Here is a 15,283-nt window from a genome sequence, read left to right as displayed (position 1 = left end):
GTCTATCCATATCCTATCAATCAATGTGTCTATCCATATCCTATCAATCAATGTGACTATCCATATCCTATCAATTAATCAATGTGTCTCTCCATGTCCAGTCAACCAATTTACATGTCTATCCATATCCTATCAATCTATAATGTATCAATCAATTTGTGTGTCTTTCTATATCCTATCAGTCAATCAATCTACATGTCTACCTACAAACTATCAATGTACATGTCAACCTATCAATGTGTCCATTTATCTATATCATATAAATAAATCTATGTGTCCATCTATCTATCTTGTATCAATCTATATGTTTATCTATATTGTATCAATCAATCTATATCTTCTCTATGTATTTTATAACCCCAGCATTAGGCCATACAGAAATGTATCAGAAATGGTATCATTGCTGTACTGTTTTTCCCTGCGTACAATCGGCTGTATATGAATGTATGGGGTGTGTATTCTGCGGCTTCTCTGACACGTCTCGGATATTCCTGCGTCTATAAATTCTGAAATCCATCTGCGTATTCACACAAAGCTCGTTTGTTCTTCAGTTTTTACAGCGTCTGCCATAACCAAAAATGTTTCTCTTTCTTGCCCGCGTAACACAGCGACCCCCGCACAGCACACCCTGCGCCCGCCGCCCTGCGTCGCTGACATGTCCCCGGTATACAGGCCATGCACCCCTTGATCTGGAGGCAGCCTGCGCTAAATCTATACCTACCGAGCCTGCGTTTTTGCATTTTTCCAATCCAGGCGACGCAGTAAAATACCTGCAGTTGTGACCGTAAATATGTAAGAAATCTTAACGCTGACAAACGTTAACCTCTTCCTGGCCAGGACGCCGCACAGTACAACATAACGGGGGTCTAACGAGGCGACGCATGGCGGCACTAAAAGTCGCCTTCCCCTCAAACACAGAATTCCTCATTTTTCACTATTAATACGACACGACGTCCCCAACACTTTTCACCCGTTCAGCAGAAAGATGTTATTTTCTCTCACCGTGATTCTAATTCTTTATTCACACATCCTCAGCAATGCAGCACTGTACCATCTGGGTGAATCATATAAAGAACGCATCGTGATTAACAAAGGGCCTGAGCACAAGAGCTGACACTCTAAGGTACTTGTGCTGCTGTGCTAAAATAACAGCCCCCCCCCCCTCATCCTGGCACTTGTGTCCTTTCCAGCAGACGCTCTGCGGTGATTCTCTATTCCCTGCATAACGATAAAACAAGCAGCGCTTTAGTGAAGGTGACAGGTCTACGCCAAACGTTAAGAAGCCATTGACCCCGTGGCTTTATTTGCAATATTTTTAACACGTTCCCCGCTTCCCTGCCATGTGCCTGAGGGTCGGGGGGAGCGGTTAATGAAGCGCACAAGCTGGCGATCTCTTTAGGAGGTACATTAAAGCCAGCGGAGGCCGGTGGCATAGCGGCAAAGTGACATACCTAGAATGGAAAGTCCTTTGTGCTCAGCTGATCCTAAAAGGTTTTCCTGCAGAGCTGAGAATTGCTGCAGATTTCCCCCCGAAGATGGATCACAAAACGCTTTATTCACCCGAGGCTTCCACAGATCTCAAGTGTCCCTCGTTCAGACAGGCCACTTCCACCCCTCAACCTGCAAATTACAAACTTCAGCCGCTACAAAAAAAAAAAAAACTCGGCTACCAAAAAAAAAAAAAAAAACAGTAAGGAAAAAAAGACAACGTTCACACTCATCAAAAATAATATTCTGACAACGCAAGGAATCACTAGAAAAACAATATTCCAGCAGAACGCACGCCGACTCACCAAATAAATAACATTGTAACACTCAGATTCACCAAATAAATAAATAACATTGCAACAATCAAAGTCACCAAATAAATAACATTGTAACACCCAGACTTCCCAAATAAATAACATTGTAACACCCAGACTTCCCAAATAAATAACATTGTAACACCCAGACTTCCCAAATAAATAACATTGTAACACCCAGACTTCCCAAATAAATAACATTGTAACACTCAGACTTCCCAAATAAATAACATTGTAACAATCAGACTTCCCAAATAAATAACATTGTAACACCCAGACTTCCCAAATAAATAACATTGTAACACTCAGACTTCCAAAATACATAACATTGTAGCAACCAGACTCACCAAATATATAGCCTTGTAACAACCTCCAGACTCACCAAATAAATAACACTGCAACCCTCAGACTCACCAACAAACATTGTAACTACCTCTAGACTTCCCGAAAAATTTACATTGTAACACCCAGACTCACCAAAGAAATGACATTGTAACACTCAGACTCACCAAGAAATGACATTGTAACACTCAGACTCACCAAGAAATGATATTGTAACACTCAGACTCATGAGAAAAATAATAACAATATTGTTATAATATGGATCCCAAAGGCCACAACAAACATGTAAATTCTGAATCTTTATTTACACATGTCAGAAATAAACGTGGATCACATCTGCGGACGGGGACGGGCTTTTTCGCCTGCGATTTTTATCTCAGCTCCCCCCCCACCCACACCCCCCCAATCCAACAAAAAAAAAAAAGCATCTTTGTGTTGTGTGCCGTCCCCGCAATATCTATTCTAAATTTGACTGCGCAGTGGAAGCCGTTGAACGGGCTAATTCTGAATAGAGCCTATTGAAATGGGACACACACAAGCATAGCCCAGTTTAGCAATGGATACAATCTGCTGAATTGGCAGGCTAATTTTAAATGTGGCATTTTAAAGCCCCTTGGAGAGGCCGTGCCACCTTACCTTATGAGGGAACTTCGAGTACAGCAACTGTTGAAAACAAAATACCACGAGGGGATCAACTTCGCCCTGCACAGGCCCGGGCCAACAGATTGTTTTACTGACAGCCCGTCCTCGCTTCACACAAGAATACCTCCCCACCTAAGAAGACGGCAGGAGCCTCGCCGGGGGGGGGTTCCGGCTGCGCTGGTGGAGGGACCGACACCCCGCAACAATTACTGCCATCCACAGACCATCCGTCAGCACTTTATAGGGGCTCGGCTGCCTGCGCTGGAGGCTCTGCAACACCAAACTCCGAGCGTGCTCCACACATCTGACAGCATCAAAAAAACCTTTAAAAAATGTTTCGCTCTTTTTTGGGGGGGGGGCAATAAACTACAAATGAAAGCTCAGTGCAATTGTGTAATACTCTGGGGGGGTTCAAAATTAAAAGTGAAAGTATTTTCTTGGGGGGGGGGGGAGAATGCTAATAATAAAGAATGATAAATAATAAATCATACGGATTCCAGGCCACAAGGGCCAGTTGGCGACGCACAATACACGCGCTATCGATACAGGACAGGACACGGGGGCCTTTTATCTAGCAGGGACTGTCAGGTCTGTATTTAGGAAACTCCCCAAGGAGAAGAATAATCTACATGGCTCAGGCCTCCCTCTGCACACTCGCAGCTCCCTCCTGTCTCTATTGTCCTTAGAAAACCTGAGAAAAGTCACACAAAAAAAAAAAAAAAAAAAAATCACACAAACACCCCATTGTCAGCTGACGCGCGGCCCCCTAATCTGATCGCCCGACACGGACGGCAGACAATCATCACGTACGATGAAAAACACATTTCTTCTCTGGATGGTGTCACATGTGTACAAAATATTTGTGGAAGAGGAACTAATCTGATCGTCATCACCCTCCACTAATACAATGACCGGAAGGAACCTGGGGGGGTCACTCACCTGGATGGTGTCACATACATATACACTGTATATAAATATATATATAATATCTGTTATAGAAGAGAAACAAATCTGATACTAAATATAAATAATCGTCAATGAGGATCAAAGTCTGCACAACCTTCCCATAAAGATGTCCTCACTGCCCTCCACTAATAGACCAATGACAGGGCACCTGGGGGGGGGGGGGGTCAGTCACCTGGATGGTGTCTTTAGATACACACATAGATGTACATACGTTTATATCATATCTGTTCTAGAAGAGGAGGAAATCTGACACTATATACTCAATATAATGGGGATCAATGTCTGATCAGCTTTCCAAAAATATGTCCTCACTGCCCTCCACTATACAGATCAATAGCAGGGCACCTGGGGGTCATTCACTTGGATGGAGTCCTATATATACTATATATACTTCATATCTGTTTTACAACAGGCACACATTTGCTGATCCTGAATACAAATGCTGGAGGCATCTAAATATAAATAATATTCAATGGAGATCAATGATCAATTGTTTCTCTGATTGGGGGGGGGGGGTACCTACAAGTCATTCACATGGATGGACACATATATACAATATATACTGTATATACTTCATATCTCTTCTACAACAGGCATACATTTGCTGAATAGAAATGCTGGAGGTGTCTAAATATAAATAATATTCAATGGAGGTCAATGATCAATCAATTCTCTTATCGGGGGGGAGGGGGGGTATCTGGGGGTCATTCACCTGAGTTCTGTCTCCTGAGTATATATAAAATATCTGCTCTGCAAGACACAAATCAGACACTAAATATAAATCCTATGGAATGAAGAAGAAGAATGTCTGATCTGGATAACTCTCCAGAAATACCCCAGCAATGGGGGAGGGGGGGGGCAACAACACACCTGGGGGGGGGGGGGGGTCATTCACTGTCTGGGTGTCACATCCAGTATATACATTGTGTGTGTGATTTAAATATATATATATATACGCACACACACATATATCCTCTACAACAGGCAGGCTGCTGATAGTAAATACAATTAATGGAGGTAAATGTCGGGTCCCGAATAAATTCCCTTACCTGGGAGGGGGGGAACATCTAGGTGCCCCCCATGGCTGACAATCAATACCCCCACCCCTCCCCCATAGAGGAATACATGGAAGGTGAACCCTGCAGACAGAAGACATGGAGGAGGAGAAGATCCGATTTACCTTCCAGCCGATAGCAGATCGATGGCGATCGATGCAGCCCGGGAGGGGGGAGGGGACATTGTATCCGATGAGGATTTGGGGTCAGTTCAGCATTCCTGGGGGGTGATTTGGCATGCCGTGCAGTGCGGAGGACACATCCCCGGCTCCGTGCAGTCAGTCGCCGGATTTCTCATGTCAGGGCGGCCGGGAGAGGAAACTTTCTGCTCAACTTTATCCCGAGAAGAGCCCAGCGCCGCGCAATACCGCCCCCCACAGGACGGACCGGGAACTGCAGGGAAAGGGGGGCAGGGAAAGGGGGGGGAGAGACGGGGGGGGGGGCAGGGACGAGGGGCGGGGGGCGGGGGGGGACAGGGACCGGGAACTGCAGAGAGAAAAGAGGGGGGAGAGGTTTGTGGGGGCGCATTTTGATGGGGGGTGGGGGGATCTCCAGGGGTACCTTATAGGGGGTATTAAAATCTATCAAACCCTTCAGCCCCCTGGTTGGGTGGTTGGGGGTATTAACCTTCTACTGCCCTCCTTTCCTTCACATAAAATATGTTAACCTCTTCATGACTAGAAGGGGGGGGGGGGTTAACATCTTATCTTAGTGCCACCATTACCTACTCTTTACCCCCCAATGGGGGAGGAGAGGAGAAGAAATAGGTGGGGGCAGAAGATGGAGGGAGGGGAACACGGAAGGTATAAATAAGAGATGGGGGGCTAACCTTGTATGAAGGGGGGGGTTAAATTATAGTGATGATCCAGAAAAATTAACCTCAGTGCAGGAGGTAGGGGCTCTATAAGGGGCAACGTACAGAACATGGGGGGGGGGGGGGCAAATAATATCAAATGTATTATCAGACCAGAGGAGCCAGAGCAAACAATGTGTATTTAATACAAAGACCTGGGGGTATAAAAAAACATTGGGGGTATATAAGGAGGACAATGGGGGTATAGAAAACATTGGGGGTATAAGGAGGGCGATAGGGGTATAGAAAACATTGGGGGTATTAGGAGGGCAATTGGGGTATAGAAAACATTTGGGGGTATAAGAATGGCAACGGAGGTATATAAAACACTGGGGGTATAAGGAGGGCAATGGGGGTATAGAAAACATTGGGGGTATAAAGGAAGACAATGGGGTTATAAGAAGGGCAATGGGGGTATAGAAACCATTGGGGGTTTAAGGAGGACAATGGCCGTATAGAAAACATTGGGGGTATAAGGAGGGCGATAGGGGTATAGAAAACATTGGGGGTATAAGGAGAGCATTATGGGTATAACAAAAGGTACTTTTGGTTAGAAGGGGTACTGGTGGGCATATAAAGAGCATTGGGGGTATAAGGATGGCAATGGTGGTACAAAAAGAGCATTGGGGGTATAACAAGGGTACTTTTGGTTAGAGGGGGGTACTGGTGGACATAGAAAGAGCATTGGGGGTACAAAAAGAGCATTGGAGGTATAACAAGGGTACTTTTGGTTAGAGGGGGTACTGGTAGGTATAGAGAGAGCATTGGGGTATAAAGAGGGTAATTGTGATTAGAAAGCACTAAGGATATAAAAAGCGTATTAGGGATATACGAAGAGCATGGGAGGGGGGGGGGGGGTACTGGTGGTTATAGAAGAAACATTGAGGGCATACAGAAGGAAATGGGGCTTTGGAGGGGGTACTGATATAAAGAGCATTGGGGTAATAAAGAGGGTAATGGGGGTATATAGGGGGTACTGAGGATATAGAGGGAGCATTTTAGATATTTAGGAAATTAGGAAGTAAAGAAGGGGTACTGGGGGTATAGAGAGAACATTGTGGGTAATAGGGGGTATAGAGGGTATACCGGTAGGTATAGAGATAGGTTGGGGCAGTATAAAGAGAGTATAGCAGGCATAGAGGAGGAGATACTATGGATATAGATAGAGCAGTGTGGAGTATAAAGAGGGTAATAGGGATTTAGAGTGGGTACTGGGGGTACTGGGGTATACATCCAACACTGGAGTATGATGGAAGCAATAGGGGGTTTAGATGAAGTTCTGGTGGCAAAGATGGAATTCTAAGGGGTATGGAGGGAGTACTGGGGACCGAAGAGGTAGTATAAAGAGGGTACTAAGTGAAGTAGAGATGGGATACTGTGGGTTAGGAAGGGGACGTGGGGGGCGTACAGGTGGGATACTGGGGGTTGGGAGGGAGTTTCGGGGCGGTTATAGAAATAGTACTGAGGACGGAGTATAAAGAGATTACTTGAGGTAGTATAGAGTGCTGGGGTGTTATAGAAGGAGTATACAGAGGAAGTAATAGATATAATGGAGGGGGTATAGAGGTGGTACTGGAGGTATGTTGGAGATATAGAGGGAGGACTGGAGGGGGTATATAGGACATACTGGGGTATGTAGAGGGTATGTAGGACATATAGAGAGAGGGGTATAGAGGTGGTACTGGGGTATGTAGAGGGTATGTAGGACATATAGAGAGAGGGGTATAGAGGTGGTACTGGGGTATGTAGAGGGTATGTTGGAGATATAGAGGGAGGACTGGAGGGGGTATATAGGTGATACTGGGGTATGTAGAGGGTATGTAGGACATATAGAGAGAGGGGAATAGAGGTGGTACTGGGGTATGTAGAGGGTATGTAGGAGATATGGAGGTGGTACTGGAGTATGTAGAGGGTATGTGGGAGATATAGAAGGAGGACTGGAAGGGGTATAGAGGTGGTACTGGGGTATGTAGGACATATAGACGGAGGGGTATAGAGGTGGTACTGGGGTATGTAGAGGGCATGTAGGACATATAAAGGGAGGACTGGAAGGAGTATTGGTACTGGGGTATGTAGGACATATAGAGGGTTGAGTGGAGGGGTATAGGTATTGAAAGAGGTATAGAAGGGGCACTGGAGTGTGACAATAGAGGGGGTGTAGTGGGGGCACAGAGGGAGTGGTGGGGGTATATAGGGAGTACATGAGGGGGTTTATAGAGCATATTAGAGAGAGAGAGAAGGGGGAATACTGCAAGGGAGTGTATGGGGAGTACTAGAAAAACTGTACATATAGTGCTGAAGGGAGGTATATAGGCAATACTAGAGAAGGGGAGCATACTAGAGGGGATTGTATATGGAGTTATTGAGGGGGTGTAGAAAGAGTAGTGGAGAGGGGTGTAGAGGGCATATTGGGAGGGGATTGTATAGGGAGTACTGGACTAAGTATAGAGGTAGGTATAGAAGGAGTACTTTATGGGGTATACCAAGACTATTGGAAAAGATGTATAAGAAGTACCGGAGGGGGAAATAGAGGGGGTACCATAGAGGGGTGTACAGTTAGTACTGGAGGGGGGTGTACAGGGAGTACTAGAGGGGCCATAGAGGAAGCACTTGAGAAGGGGTATAAGGTATTAAGTACTGAAGGGGTATATTTCGATAATGGGGGTATAGAGGGAGTATTGAAGGGGGTATGTATTGGGTACTAGAGGGGGGGTGAAGGGGGTATAGAGGGGTTTTAGTGAGGGTTTTTGGGGTACAGTGGAGGCCGCGGGGGAAATGACCTCAGCAAATGTTTTCATCCCCGGAAGGAGCACCTACCTGCGAGCTCACACGGGGTATTCCTCTGTCTGGCTTTGCCCCAATTATGCCCGATTTTTGACGAAGATTTTTGCAATAAAAGACAAAAAAATTAAATTGAAGAAAAAAAAATTCAACGGAAAAAAAAAACTGAAACCAAACCGCCAGAAGTGGGAGAAAAACACCCGATAAACGCCCGGGGGATTATGTGACCGACATTCCCCCATCGAGGAAAATTCTCCCCGACCCTCCTAAACGACCATTATCGGGGAGAAATGATCGCCCGGTCCTGAATGAATATCACAGCAGAATTGTGGGAAGACGGAGACGGATATTATTATATCTTGGAGAGAAGTCAGAAACAAAATCGGAATAAAATACGGATTTCTGTATAATTTGGGGGATCAGGAAGAACATTTCGAGGAGCAGCGAGAAGAATGGAATGAAGATGCCGCAAATCTGAACTGAGAATTAATAAAGAGCGAAAAATTATTTGTGTCCAAAAATTCGCACCTTGTCTTCAGACAATATTTAATGTATCAAATAAATAAACATAATATAAAATATTCTATAAATATAAATATAATATGTCGGGGAGTCCAGATGAGGGACAGCCAGAGGAAATGATTGAAATGTATCGCAGACCGTATATATATATATATATATATATATATATATATATATATATATATATATATATATATATAGTGGATATACAGTATATAATACATGGTATATAACGGATTGCAGAATATAATATAAAACATATACATGGATGGCAGTACAAAAGCTACAGCATAAAATGACATATAAGAGATTGCTGTATATATAAATGATAATACGGTATTGCAGAATAGAAGGCAATGTATAATATATAAAAATAAGAACTGCATTATATGATATACGATAAACTATAAAATATATCAATCTGAGTGTGCAAAATGCACCCCCCCAAAAAAAAGTCCTTATAGCAGATAATATACTACAGACTGCAGAGATCATAATAAATATATAATCTGTACAATTTATATTTGTAGAATTGCTCCTCTGATAATGGATCAGGTGAAATTAAATTAATATGATAACGTGATGAATTATTCATATATAGATAGTAGAATTTATAATACACGAAGTGTAGGAATGTCACACAGGTAAGTGACTTATATAATGTACAAGGTGCAATCTATAATGTATTGCAGACAGTATATTAGAATTATACAGAGTCCTCCGGATCACAGATGTAGAAATATAAAGAAATATAAAATATATTTTAGGTAGGTGATGTACAATTTGGGGGGGGGGGGGGGGTGCTTTTGGGAGGTTTGTAGTCTGTATGGGTTATAATACATAAATTATTTGTGTAGAGAATGAAACATTTGCATTGCTCGCAGTATATAGCAGTATACATCATTACATCTCAAGATGTAGGCTCTGATATTTCTGCATTGTGCAATATGGGGTATAAGTAGTGGACAATAATGCAAAAAAAAATCTCAGTAATAATTTTGTCCTGCGATGTGTGTGTACATGGGGTACAAAAGGTAGGTAGCTGATGTGATGTAGGTAAGGTAGTTGGTGTGATGTAGGTAGGCACTTGCTGTGATATAGGTAAGTAGCTTGAGTGATGTAGGTAGGTAGTTGCTGTGATGTAGGTAAGTAGCTCGAGTGATGTAGGATGGGTAGTTGCTGTGATGTAGGTAAGTAGCTCGAGTGATGTAGGTAGGTAGTTGCTGTGATATAGGTAAGTACTAGGTGTGCAGGTATGAGAGAGTGCTGGGATAATGATGAGGAGATGTCTGTAGGTAGGTGGGTCTGTCTCCTACATTCAGGTGTGGTGTATGTAGTACAGGGATTATGAGATCTGTACATTGGGTCGGTGTATCTCAGGTAGGTGAGTGTTATAGAGCAGATGTTACACATCGCCCCATGTGCTGTGTGTAGGTCGGTGGTGATGTATGGTATACAGTATATATGCTGGCAGAGAAGTCCTGTACAGGTGTGACCTGCAATAATGTATGGACGACCTCCTCCCTGTCACTGTGTAAAGGCTGTACACCTCTATGATAGATAGATAGATAGATAGATATTATAATTCTGTAGGTAAGCCTGTGTGATAAGATAGGTGATTGGGGTCATATAGCTGCTTTCTATATTCTGAGGGTAGGTTAGAGGTAAGTCCATTTGGAAGCACTGTGAGTGCTATGTGCAGTGCAGGTAAGTGATCCGTACAATGTGAAGGATAAGAAGTGCTGCAGGCGGGTACACTACAGATTAGTTCGATGAGCAGAGATGAGATAAGGCCACATACCGGCAGCAGGTGGTAGACGAGAAGTCCATAGTCCACAGCCTATGGAGCTCCCCTGTTGAGCACTGGGGGGGGGGGGGTCACCCTGCCAGAACTCCAGTGTGCATTCCACAACATCATAAGATTGTCAGCTCCTCAACTTCCAATACACCATTTACAATACCAGTAGAGTGTCAGCTCTTCAGCTCACAAAACATCACCTACAGTAATGCTAGAATGTTAGATCCTCAGCTCACAATACACCATCTATCACTAGAGTGTCAGCTCCTTAGCTCACAATACATTCTACCATAGTATCACTGGAGTGTCAGCTCCTCGTTAGTACTGCATCATTCACAGCAATACTAGAGTGTCAGCTCCTTGGCTCACACAACATAACTAGAATGTCAGCGCCTCAACTCACAGGATACCATCCACAGCATTAATAGAGTGCCAGCTCTTTCGCTCAGGTCGCGCACTGTTAAGTGGAAAACGTACTACAAAGCAGCTCTAGAGTGTCAGCTCTAAAGTTTACACAAGTCAAAATACAGAGGACAAGCTGTCAGTTTCTTGGCTCAAATACAGAGAAAACTATCTATTCATATTGTAGAGTGTCAGTTCTTTGGCTCAAACTATAAAACTAACCCTGCACTAAAAGCATCACTGGAATGTCAGCTCCTGGGTTTTAGGCATAATACACAGTGTCAGCTCTCCAGGTAATACACAAAGTGTCAGCTCTTCAGGTACAATACACAAAGTGTCAGCTCTTCAGGTACAATACACAAAGTGTCAGCTCTTCGGGTACAATACACAAAGTGTCAGCTCTTCAGATACAAGACACGGAGTGTCAGCTCTTCAGGTACAATACACAAAGTGTCAGCTCTTCGGATACAATATATAGAATGTCAGCTCTTCAGGTACAATATATAGAATGTCAGCTCTTCAAGTACATTATATAGAATGTCAGCTCTTCAGGTACAATACATATAGTGTTAGCTTTTCAGGTAGAATAAACAAAGTGTCAGCTCTTAAGGTACAATACACAGAGTGTTAGCTCTTCAGATACAATACATAGAGTGTTAGCTCTTCAGGTACAAAAAACAGTGTCAACTCTTCGGATTCAATACACAGTGTCAGCTCTCCAGGTACAGTAGAATGCCATCTCTTCAGGTACAATACACAGATTGTAAGCTCTTCAGGTACAATATATAGAATGTCAGCTCTTCGGAAACAATACACATAGTGTCAGCTCTTCGGATACAATACATAGAGTGTCAGCTCTATAGGCAGAACATGGGAGATCTGCTGAAAGTTGCAGCTAGGACTTTTCCGGGGATCAGGGCAGGTTTGGGGGGCCCCTGAGGGCCCCGGTGCAGAAACAATAGGCAGAAAATAGTACTCACCGTGCAGAGGCTGCTGTATTGTGCTGATAGGAGAGGCTGCTGAGAGAGGAGGGCACACTGCCGGAGAGTACATCTGCCAGCCTCCTCCATCCCTCACACTCTGCCTTTGTTCCCCACGTCACTGACACCCTGCACAACACTAACTGTACACTGACACACCTGCACCCCCACACTGTGCCCCCCACTAATCACTGACACCCTGCAAAACACTAACTGTACACTGACACACCTGCACCCCAACACTGTGCCCCCCACTAATCACTGACACCCTACACAACACTAACTGTACACTGACACACCTGCACCCCAACACTGTGCCCCCCACTAATCACTGACACCCTGCAAAACACTAACTGTACACTGACACACCTGCACCCCAACACTGTGCCCCCCACTAATCACTGACACCCTACACAACACTAACTGTACACTGACACACCTGCACCCCCACACTGTGCCCCCCACTAATCACTGACACCCTACACAACACTAACTGTACACTGACACACCTGCACCCCCACACTGTGCCCCCCACTAATCACTGACACCCTGCACAACACCAACTGTACACTGACACACCTGCACCCCCACACTGTGCCCCCCCACTAATCACTGACACCCTGCACAACACCAACTGTACACTGACACACCTGCACCCCCACACTGTGCCCCCCACTAATCACTGACACCCTGCACAACACCAACTGTACACTGACACACCTGCACCCCAACACTGTGCCCCCCACTAATCACTGACACCCTGCACAACACCAACTGTACACTGACACACCTGCACCCCCACACTGTGCCCCCCACTAATCACTGACACCCTGCACAACACCAACTGTACACTGACACACCTGCACCCCCACACTGTGCCCCCCACTAATCACTGACACCCTGCACAACACCAACTGTACACTGACACACCTGCACCCCAACACTGTGCCCCCCACTAATCACTGACACCCTGCACAACACCAACTGTACACTGACACACCTGCACCCCAACACTGTGCCCCCCACTAATCACTGACACCCTGAACAACACCAACTGTACACTGACACACCTGCACCCCAACACTGTGCCCCCCACTAATCACTGACACCCTGAACAACACCAACTGTTCACTGACACACCTGCACCCCACACTGTGCCCCCCACTAATCACTGACACCCTGCACAACACTAACTGTACACTGACACACCTGCACCCCCACACTGTGCCTCCCACTAATCACTGACACCCTGCACAACACCAACTGTACACTGACACACCTGCACCCCCACTAATCACCGACACCCTGAACAACACCAACTGTACACTGACACACCTGCACCCCCACACTGTGCCCCCCACTAATCACTGACACCCTGCAAAACACTAACTGTACACTGACACACCTGCACCCCCAACCAAACACTGTCACCACTCTCTGTGTCCCCTACTAAGAGAGAAGGGAGAGAGAGAGACTTCTGTCCTGGGAGGGAGAGCGGGAGAGGGGGAAGGGGGGAAGGGGGGAAGGGGGGGGAGAGAGAGGGGAGGGAGAGAGAGGGGGAGGGGGGAGGGAGAGAGAGGGGAGAGGGGGGAGGGGAGAGAGAGAGAGAGAGAGAGAGAGAGAGAGGGGGAGAGGGGGAGGGGAGAGGCTGAAGGGGAGGGAGCGAGAGAGGGGGGAAGGGGGAAGGGGGGGAGAGAGAGAGAGAGAGAGGGGGGGAGGGAGTGAGGGGGAGAGAGGGGGAGAGAGGGAGGGGGGAGAGGAGAGAGAGAGGGGGGGAGAGAGAGAGGGGGGAGAGGAGAGAGAGAGGGGGGAGAGGAGAGAGGAGAGAGGGGGGGAGAGGGGGGAGAGGAGAGAGAGGGGGGAGAGAGAGAGAGAGGAGGAGAGAGAGAGAGAGAGAGGAGGAGAGAGAGAGGAGGAGAGAGAGAGGAGAGGGGGAGAGGGAGGAGAAAGAGAGAGAGGAGAGAGGGGGGGGGGGATAAAGAGAGAGGGGGAGAGAGAGAGAGAGGGGATAGAGGGAGGAGAAAGAGAGAGGGGGGAGGGAGAGAGTCAGAGAGAGAGGGGGAGAGAGAGAGGGGGGGAGGAGAGGGGGGAGAGAGAGGGAGAGGGGAGAGAGAGGGAGAGAGAGGGGGGAGAGGGGGGGAGAGGGAGAGAGAGGGGGGAGAGGGGGGGAGAGAGGGGGGGGAGAGGAGAGGAGAGAGGGGGGAGAGGAGAGAGGGGGAGAGGAGAGAGGGGGGAGAGGAGAGAGAGAGGGGGAGAGAGAGAGGGGGGAGGGAGAGAGTCAGAGAGAGAGAGAGAGGGGGGGGAGAGGGAGAGAGAGGGAGAGAGAGAGGGGGGAGAGAGGGAGAGAGAGAGAGAGGGGAGGGAGAGAGGGGGGAGGGGAGAGGCTGAAGGGGAGGGAGCGGAGAGGGGGGAAGGGGGAAGGGGGGAGAGAGAGAGAGGGGGGGGGAGGGAGAGAGGGGGAGAGAGGGAGGGGGGGAGAGGAGAGAGAGAGGGGGGGAGAGAGAGAGGGGGGGAGAGGAGAGAGAGAGGGGGGAGAGGAGAGAGGGGGAGAGGAGAGGAGAGAGGGGGGAGAGGAGAGGAGAGAGAGAGGGGGAGAGAGGCGAGAGAGAGGGGGAGAGAGGCGAGAGAGAGGGGGAGAGAGGGGGGAGGGAGAGGTCAGAAGAGAGGGGGGAGAGAGAGAGAGGGGGAGAGAGAGGGGGGGAGAGGGAGAGGGGAGAGAGAGGGGGGAGAGGGGGGGAGAGAGAGAGGGGGGAGAGGAGAGGAGAGGAGAGAGGGGGAGAGGAGAGAGGGGGGAGAGGAGAGAGAGGGGGGAGGGGGAGAGAGGGGGGAGGGAGAGAGTCAGAGAGAGAGAGGGGAGAAAGAGAGGGGGGAGAGAGAGGGAGAGAGAGGGAGAGAGAGAGGGGGGGGAGTGAGGGAGAGAGAGGGAAGAGAGAGGGGGGGGGAGAGAGAGAGGGGGGAGAGAGGGAAGAGAGAGAGAGGGAGGGAGAGAGGGGGGAGAGGGAGAGAGAGCGAGAGGGGGGGGAGAGAGGGAGAGTGAGGGGGAGAGGAGGGAGAGAGGGGGGAGAGGGAGAGAGAGGGGGAAGGAGGAGGAAGAGAGAGGGGGGAAGGAGGAGGAAGAGAGAGAGGGGAAGGAGGAGAAG

General features: G+C 47.3%; 1 protein-coding gene across 3 annotated transcripts in view; it reads right to left on the bottom strand.

The window, feature by feature from the left end:
• Positions 1-12,456, bottom strand: part of SOX6 (SRY-box transcription factor 6) — a 507,467-nt gene extending 495,011 nt beyond the window's left edge. For 2 of the 3 annotated variants that reach the window (XM_073603956.1, XM_073603959.1), the window contains exon 1: positions 4,933-5,132. The gene's annotated coding sequence lies outside the window, so the exon portion shown is untranslated. Of the gene's footprint in view, positions 1-4,932; positions 5,133-12,143 lie in introns of those variants that run through there. The other variant, XM_073603957.1, reaches the window with a different exon arrangement.
• Positions 12,457-15,283: the final 2,827 nt, after the last annotated feature.

Source organism: Aquarana catesbeiana, linkage group LG11 (assembly GCF_042186555.1).
Source record: "Aquarana catesbeiana isolate 2022-GZ linkage group LG11, ASM4218655v1, whole genome shotgun sequence".
NCBI lineage: Eukaryota > Metazoa > Chordata > Amphibia > Anura > Ranidae > Aquarana > Aquarana catesbeiana.
Note: the sequence above shows the minus strand (reverse complement) of the source record. Positions and strands in the feature narration are given on the sequence as shown.